This window comes from Schistocerca cancellata, chromosome 1 (genome assembly GCF_023864275.1).
Source record: "Schistocerca cancellata isolate TAMUIC-IGC-003103 chromosome 1, iqSchCanc2.1, whole genome shotgun sequence".
NCBI lineage: Eukaryota > Metazoa > Arthropoda > Insecta > Orthoptera > Acrididae > Schistocerca > Schistocerca cancellata.
In genome coordinates, this window is record NC_064626.1 from 996,060,057 (window position 1) to 996,071,972 (window position 11,916).

The window sequence follows — 11,916 nt, forward strand, 5'->3', positions numbered from 1 at the left end:
AGCATGTTCTGTTCATCTTCAGGCGTTTATACATACAGAAAATTATTACTTAAAAATAAAATGTCTTAAACAAATTAACATAGGACTTTTTATTGCTCGCTGCTGTGTGGCTGTTGAGGTATTTGGGGAGAGGGTGACAGTGGCTGGCCAGAAACTGATGTTCAGTGATGTCTTCTGCTGGTGTGGAGCTTTGTTTCGTTGTTTGTTACGACCGACGCGACAGCCTGTGTGGCATGCACGTAGTTTTGCTTTAGTTTTTATTGTGCGAAAATCGTGTGATATACTTTATCTGACTGTCCTTCGCTTATGATTTTGCCGTCTCAAAGCTTCGTTTGCATCATTGATATACTGGCGGAGATGCTGTGAGTCATTACACATTGCATTATTTATTTTGACACTTTTTTCCACACTGACAACAATTTCATAATTTCATTTAAAGAACATTTAGACAGCTACAGACTGGATAAATGCAACAGATCAGTGCTACCAATACGTTTCAAAGACACAGGCCACTCTTTGAATATTGAAGACAATCTCGAAATGTTGCACAATATCGGACAAAGCAAAAGATTGCCTATCATGGAAGAAACTGACATTTTCATTAATAATACAAAATATGGAGATAACATACTTAACGAAATAACCGAATTCAAGAACTTCAGTAGAGTCTCAAGCCAGTTATAATGGAATAGATTTAAGACGCGTCAACGTGAAGCAAACGACTATCAGACTGATATGACTATCAGACTGTCGGTATCGCTAATATGCCTCCATGTTGTATTAAGTATATGGTGTTTACATGTACGTTGTAAAATGTGTGGAGTTAATCATGTCGAACAACAGTGTCAAAATAAGTGGTGCAATAGTGCAATGACCCACGGCAGCTCCGCCAGTGATCAATGACGCAAACGAAGTCTTGGGACGCCAAATTCGTAAGTGAACAACTATCAAATAAGGAAGTATATCACACGATATTCACGCCATAACAGCTAACGCAAAACTATCTGAAACTCACACAGGCTGTCGTGTCAGTCATAATAAAGAACGAGACATAACCACACAGCAGCAGAGACATCACTGGGTATCAATTTCTAGCCCCCCCCCCCCCTCTCCAAACATCTAACAGCCACACCGGCAGCTAACAATATAAACAAAAAGTCCTGTGTTAATTCGTTTAAGACATCTTATTTTTATGTAACAATTTACTGTTTGTATAAACAACTGAAGCTGAGCAGAACATGATAGAATGTTCACATAAAAACAAATAAAAGTGACTGATAGCAGAACCTAAAAATAAATAATCAATTTATAGCATTTTAATAATTACTTAAATAGTGATCAGACTTCATATAATCCATCATAGCCTAAGTTTCTTTCTCCAAGAGACTATAACTTTTTATCAATTCCTTTTTGATAATGAAATACTGTGAAATGTGAAAGTCACTTATCGATACACTCGATTACATTCCTTTCCCTAGAATTCGTGATCACCCTGTGTACAGAAATCATCCTATACAGGGTGGTTCATTGATCGTGACCGGGCCAAATATCTCACGAAATAAGCTCAAACGAAAAAACTACAGAGAACGAAACTTGTCAACCTTGAAGGGGGAAACCAGATGGCGCTACGGTTGGCCCGCTAGATGGCGCTGCAATAGGTCAAACGGATATCAACTGTGTTTTTCTAAATAGGAACCCCCACTTTTATTAAATATTAGTGTAGTACGTAAAGAAATATGAATGTTTTAGTTGGACCACTTTTTTCGCTTTGTGATACATGGCACTGTAATAGTCACAAACATATGGCTCACAATTTTAGACGAACAGTTGGTAATAGGTAGGTTTTTTAAATTAAAATACAGAACGTAGGTTCGTTTGAACATTTTATTTCGGTTGTTCCAATGTGATACATGTACCTTTGTCAACTTATCATTTCTGAGAACGCATGCTGTTTGAGCGTGATTACCTGCAAATACCACATTAATGCAATAAATGCTCAAAATGATTTTCGTCAACCTCAATGCATTTTGCAATACGTGTAACGACATTCCACTCAACAGCGAGTAGTTCGCCTTCCGTAATTTTCGCACATGCATGTTGTCAGGCGCTGTCGGTGGATCACGATAGCAAATATCCTTCAACTTCCCCCACAGAAAGAAATCCGGGGACGTCAGATCCGGTGAACGTGCGGGCCATGGTATGGTGCTTCGACGACCAATCCACCTGTCATGAAATATGCTATTCAATACCGCTTCAACCACAAGCGAGCTATGTGGCGGACATCCATCATGTTGGAAGTGCATCGCCATTCTGTCATGCAGTGAAACATCTTGTAGTAACATCGGTAGAACATTACGTAGGAAATCAGCATACATTGCACCATGTAGATTGCCATCGATAAAATGGGGGCCAATTATCCTTCCTCCCATAATGCCGAACCATACATTAACCCGCCAAGGTCGCTGATGTTCCACATGTTGCAGCCATCGCGGATTTTCCGTTACCCAATAGTGCATATTATGCCGGTTTACTTTACCGCTGTTGGTGAATGACGCTTCGTCGCTAAATAGAACGCGTGAAAAAAATCTGTCATCGTCCCGTAATTTCTCTTGTGCCCAGTGGCAGAAATGTACATGACGTTCAAAGTCGTCGCCATGCAATTCCTGGTGCATAGAAATATGGTACGGGTGCAATCGTTGTTGATGTAGCATTCTCAACACCGACGTTTTTGAGATTCCCGATTCTCGGGCAATTTGTCTGCTACTGATGTGCGAATTAGCTGCGACAGCAGCTAAAACACCTACTTGGACATCATCATTTGTTGCAGGTCGTGGTTGACGTTTCACATGTGGCTGAACACTTCCGGTTTCCTTAAATAACGTAACAATCCGACGAACGGTCCAGACACTTGGATGATGTCGTCCAGGATACCGAGCAGCATACATAGCACACGCCCGTTGGGAATTTTGATGACAATAGCCATACATCATCACGATATCGACCTTTTCCGCAATTGGTAAACGGTCCATTTTAACACGGGTAATGTATCACGAAGCAAATACCGTCCGCAGTGGCGGAATGTTACGTGATACCACGTACTTGTACGTTTGTGACTATTACAGCGCCATCTATCACAAAGCGAAAGAAGTGGTCCAACTAAAACATTCATATTTCTTTACGTACTACACGAATATGTAATAAAATTGGGTGTTCCTATTTAAAAAAACGCAGTTGATATCCGTTTGACCTATGGAAGCGCCATCTAGCGGGCCAAACATAGCGCCACCTGGTTTCCCCCTTCAAATTAGATGAGTTTCGTTCTTCGTAGTTTTTTCGTTTGATGCTTATTTCGTGAGACATTTGGCCCGGTCACTATCAATGAAGCACCCTGTATACAGAATGATTCAAAGAATCTGTAACGCTATAGCGTTTGCATCCCTGTTGGAGAAATGGAAACAAGGTTTCATGGTATGAAAATCGGCGAGAACTTTTGGGGTACGATCGAAACTCTTAACTTGATATACAGTGCCAAACCAGATTAACTTTTGAGAATTGTTGTTTCTGTTTCGTTTGGGGAAAGATGACTTGTTGAACTCAAACTTACGGGAAAAACATGTTGACTTGACTATGTAAAAACAAGGAGTGGTCATAAATTTTAATTAACACATCGAGAAAATCAAGCAGTGAACATGGAGATTTACGACGTTGCCACACATTTTTCCTCGAATAATGACTTGGCCCACACCTGTTTAGTACAATACTGCACTTTCGATGTGCAGGAAACGTTCCACGCCAAATCTCATCTCTTCTTTACTCCAAACATACCTGCCATGCAATGGTTCCTCCATCTAGAAACAGAGGAAGTTGATGATGTTTGGTTTGTGGGGCGCTTTACACGATACACGACACGAATGATGATGATGATGATGATGAAATTATGTGGACAACGCAAACACCCAGTCCCCGGGGGAAGAAAATCCCCAACCCGGCCGGGAATCTAACCCGGGACCCCGTGATCCAGAGGCAGCAATGCTAGCCACTAGACCATGAGGTGTGGTCAAACAGAGGAAAAAGTCACTGGATGTCATCTCAGACACGGAGGGTGAAGCAAAGTGGGATAGGCCAAGAAGCAGCATGTCTGTCTGTGGAGAATGAGCTGAAGCTTTGTCCCTAGAACAAAAGTACACACACTACAGCTACGTCTAGACCTCTTCATCCCGAGATTTTGGTAGTATGCTCTCGTAAAAATTTGCCCGTTACCAGTAGAACCCGTAAGCATCACATTTAGGAAGTTGCAAGAACCATACAGCATCAGTTTACTTGATAATGTTCGGGGCTTCGCCTTTCTCGGCAACGTATTCCCACTGCTTTTTTGATCTTATCTCGTGGGGTCACAATGATAAACCCACCATTTGCTCATGATGATTAACGTGGTGATCGGCGTGATACATCTGCTAAATCTTGGATAGTGTCCCAGATTTTCGTCCTCTTTGGGAGCGTGTGAGGAGTTACGGATCTCTGTCGTGTTCAGCTTGTTGTGCAAGACGTTCAAAACATCCGTAACAGTTCCTCTTTTTCCGCTACAGCCGCGACTGAGATATGCCGGTTGTTAATGAGCTAGACTAATGAGTTGGACCTCCATTTCTCTTATGATTCTCGTTTCTTCACAGACAGGCATTCAACCACTTTGTTCTTCGTCGTTCAGATTTTATGCTCACACAGAAAACGTCTGCGACACCTAAGAACTGTGTCAAATAATGAAACACTTGTACCAATTAATACTGGAATTCGTTAAAATGCAGGAAACGAATTACCGCACGACTGCGTTACTATGACGCGGGAATTTCAATATGTGCTACGACTGTAGATATGTGCAAGCAACGAGACAAAAAAAATTGTTACGTAACTTAATTTTTCAAGGAAATAGTGAAAACTTTGTGACCACCTCTGGTATTAATTTGGGAACTATTGAACTACACGGCCACAGAATTTAAGTTCTTAGGATGACGACTGGCACCTTTTTGCGCTGAGAAGAGCTCTCTTGGTGGCCGATCTGCAGGCAGTGGTGCGGTGTGAGGGCGGTCGCCTCGGCCTGCAGCTACCTGCGGCCGCGGCGTGGCGCGGCGCGGCGCGGCGCGCAATTTTATTGGAGTTTACGGCGACAGGTGCGAGTAAAGCCGTGGAATTGTTAGCGCGGCCAAGCGGTATGGAGGCTCGGCCCCTGGGGGCGGCGCCCACTTGCCGGCCAACAATCTGTACGGCCTCCAGGAGGCGTGGCGGACCGTGTCGCCTCACCTCTTACTGCCGCACACCAGCGCGCACCTGTTCTAAAGGTGTCGCCCCGTAGCACCACACATGAACCGAACAGTACTTTCGAATTCAACTTCTTTACTAAGCACTTAACAGAGGCCGCAAAGTCGACACTATGCTAGTAAAGAGCAATACATTGTACCAGGTTTATTCATGAAATGGCAGTACTTTCTGACAAGGAAAAGAACGTGCTGGAAGTGAAGGATACATTGGCCAATACGCTTATAAGCCAAAGCATTATGACTATTGCCCACAGCGACGTAGGATGCGCCTGGTGGGGCTGCTGGCACGTGACGAGTTAACAAAAGTACTCGTATGTACACGGAGCAGATATGGACGGGAGATCACCCTAGCGAAGATATGGGCTGCAGATGGGGAGAGCCAATGAAATAAGCGCCTTTGATAAATGGAAATACCGTGTGGCTAGGGCCTCCCGTCGGGTAGACCGTTCGCCTGGTACAAGTCTTCCGAGTTAACTACACTTCGGCGACTTAAGTGTCGATGGGGACAAAATGATGATAAGGACAACACAACACCCAAGCTCTGAGCGGAGAAAATCTCTGACCCAGCCGGGAATCGAACCCGGGCCGTTAGGTATGACATTCCGTCTCGCTGACCACTCACGTATCAGGGTCGGACAGCGCCTTTGATAAAGGACAGATTATTGTTATGCAGAGCCTATGAACGAGTATCTCGAAAATGGCGAAGCTGGTCGAATGTTCAGGCGCTACGGTCATAAACATCTACAGGAAGAGGTAGGACAGTGAAACTACCACTAGGCACTAAATGGTTGGACTTCCTCGACTCCTCATCAGACGTGGGGTTCGGAGGCTTGTCTGCTCCGTAAAGGGAGATACATACATGGTGATCTGTTGTATCTCTGCCGAAAGGGCACAATGCTGGCGCACACGCATGAGTTTTGGAGCATACCGTTCATCGTACATTGTTGAACATTGAGCTCCGCAGCAGACCACCACTACGTGTTCTCGTGTTGACCCAATTATATCGCCAATTACCATCGAAATTCAACCAAAAATCAATGGAAACGTTTCGGCTCTTGGGATGAATCAAATTTTTGCTACACTAGGTCGTTTCAACAAACGCCGTCATCGAGGTGAACGGCGGCTCGAAACGTGCAGCGCGCCACAGACACAAGCTGGTAGTAGCAGTATTATGCTATGGGAGACATTCACCTGCCCTTGCAGGGGAGCTGTGGTAGTAACCGAAGACACGTTGACAGTTGCAAACCATCTGCACCCTTTCATGCTTGATGTCTTCCCCGACGACGATGTAATTTTTTAGCAGTATAACTGCCCTTGTCTTGGAAACAGACCCGTGCTGCAGTTGTTTGTGGAACGAGATAATGAACTCACCACATGAAAGTGCTATAGAACCCAACCGGGCCACTATGACCTGTGTGTAGACATCTAATGTCACATATCTTCACAAACCTACCAACAAACTGTCGGATTTCTGATACGCAGTATCAGTGATGTATTTCTTTCCAAAGACGGACAAACAAGTTGTTAAGCAGGTGGTCATAATGTTTTGGCTCATCAGCGTACATTTCTGGCCATCAAAATTTCAGCACCATGAAGGCAGCGTGAAACAAACATCAAATTAGCTGGAAGGGTCTTATAAATTGAAAATGAAAATGATTGGAATTTCAGTGTAACCGCACAAAGTAGGTAGGAGTAACGCCATCTAAATGCTGTACATTAGAAAGATTACTCAGAGGGTTGTTCGTCCTTAAATCGCATTTGAATGTTGACTTTTAGTGAGCAGGTAGTGTTATTCCTAGTGTGAGATGGAAAAATGTCATCCAGTACGTGTAGTAATCCGACTACGGCAGGATCGTCCCCTGCTGTGATTGCAGTTGTGACGTTTCTTTTACAAATAGCTATAGGATATTGTGGCATTCACTGTTACACTATTTCACATCCACTGTCAAAGTATTCCACAGTTATTTTGTGAGTATACTGGAGCCGTATGTCTCGTAAGGTAGCCCTGCGCTCTCCACCTTGGGTGGTGTGCCACCGAAAGCCTCTACATAGCCTCCTGTGCTGGCAGATAGACAGTTGCTGAATTTCTTCAGGTCGAGCGGGCCTACTTTGGCAGGAATGGGCAGTTCGTAGACCTTACTCACTGAGTTGGTCTGTGCTTATTGAAAGCCGGGCTGGCACCTATCCCCCTGTGGCCAGTGTATTCTACGGTCGCCCCACTGCCCCAGATAGTAAATGAGCGCGACATTCTTTCTTTTCTCCGCGAATTAAAAGATCCAGGCACTGCGGCACCAAGCTGCCGGCATGGGGGAGTCTGTTCTGCACGCTCTAAAAATTTTGTTCTGCCAGTAGCATTGGCAGAGTTCTTAACACATAAGGTTGATCAATCATGAAGACATTGCTTCGGCCGAGAACCAACTTTGCATTAAAAAAACGTGCATCTTGTATACCAAAGGAGAGAAGTTATGTATACTTTTCACTGATTTTTTATGATATTAGTGAAACTTCCTGCCCGTCACCAGTGGCAACATCCACTCCATGTCGAGTCGAGAATGGAGGGCTGTGAAGTTGGGTTCTGGACATTCTCTTGCGGCATGTCGTGACCAGAGCGTTCTGCTCCGGACAGATAGAGAGGGCATCATCTCCTGCCGCCGTTTGATGCTCCTCACCAGTCTCACGGAGGAAACGATGTATTGTTCAATGATTTTGTAAAAATATGTGCAGACTGCTGGAATCATTGTGGAATCGCTGACAGTATGGGTTTCTCGTTACTGATAAAACAAGAAAACTGAATGATGGCAGGCATAGACGGAACTTCCAGAAAGAGGTGAGTACACCAGTATACGCATCACTGTGGATAAAATCGCACGCGTGCTGGGAGCTCAGTCTGATCGGTTGGGTGTACACAGACTGCATGGTCCTATTTGAAAGCTACAGTTAGGTTTGCATTACCCGTCACCAGCTGTTTTGGGATTCTGGAATATGTCTGACTGAGATAATATATATCAACAGCCATATGGCGACCAAAACAGAAATGCTGTCGAATTTGAGCTTGGTTTTCCACGGCAACATCGTCAAACATGAACACTGTATTTGGCTTCACCTTTTCCGGTAGAGGGATATCACTGCTCTTACTGAATGCTGTGTACATCACACAATCTACACCTTGTAATATCTCGTGTAATAGTTGGTATTTGGGGATGAAACAGTGATTTTGAAAATACACGTATATGCTCAAAGGGGACTCCATCCGGATGTGTTAGCAGCAAGATGAGAACATTTGTCGTGCCACACTTGGATGGATCTACAGTTATTGCGCATATGTTGTCGGGGAGGAGTACACAATTTTTCTTCCGGTCTTCTTGCACACCGTCACAGCACCAGCTGTTTACAACAAAGCCTTGACGCTGCACTCCCCCCTCCCCCCCCCCCCCCTGCCATGACACCTACTACGTCAGGAACTGGCGTACAATGGGTTTTTATATAAAATAATGGACGCTATGCACTGCAATGATACCGACTGTGTCAGATACTGGCATGCGATGGGCTTTTAACAGAATATAGCTAAATGATATAATTTTCTGCTGTTGCATGTTTGCAGTGAAAATGCTGGTGACAATAGCTGTAGAACCTGCAATATAATGAGAGGAATGCAATGAAATACATTCATGAATACATACATTTTTATTCATTAATCATACTTCAACAGATTCGTTCTCTATGTTAACACCAGTACATTATTTAAAAAGTAAAGGTTTCTTGTAAACACACAATTCAGCATGTATTTCTCTCAAACTTATTGCAGTACATTAGTTTTCGTTGGCACCATACTGACCCACTGTTCGAAGTCGTCTATATGCACACTGTTTGTACTTAGGTACTCATCGATGTCCTTATATGCAGCTTTAACACAAGGTAGTCATCTGTTCAGTCTTTCCATCGCAGTGGATAGCACCATCTGTAGACCGAACAAGTTTGTAATGGTGGAGTGTTGTAGATAAAGGTATGGGTCGCCCGATTTCACAAGGAATGCAGTGTCATTGTAAGTTGTAGTAGTGGACAGAGTTAGAGCAGCACAGTAAATGTCCGGAGGAGGACAGCTCGGATGATACTCGGCGGTTAACTCTTGTTTCATATACTCTCGTATATAATTAATTGATCAATGTCATTGATTGGCGTATCAATTTGATATCAAAACTGTCCTCGTGCCGCCCTCACCCTACCACTCATGGGGTCTTTCATTATCTTGTTTTTAGGTAACGTTATGGAAGCATCGGCGATAGGACACAGACAGAGGCCCCAACACGTCAGAAATATAGCGTGTGCCATCCAGGTTACGAGTTAAGGGATCTGGAGGTGACCGTGTTGTGTACCCACAGACATCTCACTCCCTCACAGCAGGTGTTGGGTCCGTGTTACTTTGACGCCTGCGATCTGTTAACATTTGTCCTCCGTGGAGCCCCCACACATGCATACGTAAATCATGACGCTGAACGCAGAACTAGGACTGATCTGCTGCTCTCCCCACTGACGCATCAAAGGAAGACGCAACAATGGTAGTCTTGCTGACAGTCTGTGGTGATCCAGACATCGTCCTATTGTCCCTGTGTACAGTTACCTTGCCGCAAACAAACAATTTTCTGAGTGAAGTTACGTGATAACGGCTGTACGAATTACAGCCAGGGGAACAAAATATCTGGCCTCTCGGGCGTTAGTGGCATTTGACTTTTGATATTCTGCATGGTGTTGTACATGGACGCGAAAATTCACACTCTCGAACGTAATGTTGGAGGCGTATGCAAGGAACTAGAGATGTACTGCCATACCCTTCTGACACTGTACAGTACACTGAATGATCAGGTTAATGCGATCGAAAGGAAGTAAACGACTTACCTGAAGGAGAAATAGCTGTTACTGAGAGGGGACACCATATTAACGGGGTTAATGCAACTGGAAAGAGAGTAGGTAACCTTTTTTTTTGGGTCGTCAATCGGACAGAGTGGCACTTGCAACCTACGTCCTCTATTATTTGCTGGATGTATTCCAGTCTCTGTCTTCCTCTACAGTCCTAGCATCCTGTTCTCCTCATCAGTGTTTTCCACATATTCCTTTGCTCTCTGATTCTGCACAGAACCTTCTCATTCCTTATCCTATCAGTTCACCTAATTTTCAACATTCGTCTGTAGCACCACATCTCAAATACTTCAATTCTCTTCTGTTCGGTTTTCCCACAGCCCATGTTTCACTACCATAAAATGCTGTACTCCAAACGTACATTCTCAGAAATATCTTCCACAAATTAAGGCCGATATTTGATAATAGTAGACTTCTCTTGGCCAGCAATGCCTCGTTTGCTATTGTTAATCTTTTATGTCCTCCTTGCTCCATCTGTTACTGGTTATTTTATATCGTAAGTAGCAGAATTCCTTAACTTCATCTACTTCGTGACCATCAATCCTGATATTAAGTTACTCGCTGTTCTAATCTCTACTACTACTCATTACCTTCGTCTTTCTTCGATTCACTCTCAATCCATACTCTGTACGCATAAGACTGTTCATTTCATTCAGCAGATCATGTAATTCTTCCTTACATTCACTCAGGATAGCAATGTCATCAGTGAATCATATCATAGATATCCTTTCACCTTGAATTTTGATTCCACCCCTGAAACTTTCTTTTATTTCCATCATTACTTCCTCACATTGAACAGTAGGAGCAAAAGACATCATCCTTGTCTTACACCCTTTTTAATACGAGCAATTCGTTCTTGGTCATCCACTCTTATTATTCCCACTTGGCTATTGTACATATTGTATATGACCCGTCTCTTCCTATAGCTTATCCCTATTTTTCAAACATCTTGCACCATTTTACATTGTCGAATGCTTTTTGCAGGTCGGCAAATCCTATGAACATGTCGTGATTTTTCTTTAGTCTTGCTTCTATTATTAACCGTAATGTCAGAATTGCCTCTCTCGTACCTTTAGCTTCCAAGATGCTACACCAGGTGGTTGCAAAATGATTAGAGATTAGATTAGATTAGTACTTGTTCTATAGATCATGCGTACGACACTTCGTAATGATGTGGAGCGTGTCAGGTTAATAAAAGGTGTCTATACAAGGTGTTACATCACACAAAATATTACATGACACTCAATTTTTTTTATGGGGGTTGGGAAAATTACCCACTTATTATATCTAAAACCTAACCCCATGAACCATGGACCATGCCGTTGGTGGGGAGGCTTGCGTGCCTCAGCGATACAGATGGCCGTACTGTAGGTGCAACCACAATGGAGGGGGTATCTGTTGAGAGGCCAGACATACGTGTGGTTCCTGAAGAGGGGCAGCAGCCTTTTCAGTAGTTGCAGGGGCAACAGTCTGGATGATTGACTGATCTGGCCTTGCAACACAACCAAAACGGCCTTGCTGTGCTGGTACTGCGAACGGCTGAAAGCAAGGGAAAACTACAGCCGTAATTTTTCCCGAGGGCATGCAGCTTTACTGTATGATTAAATGATGATGGCGTCCTCTTGGGTAAAATATTCCGGAGGTAAAATAGTCCCCCATTCGGATCTCCGGGCGGGGGCTACTCAGGAGG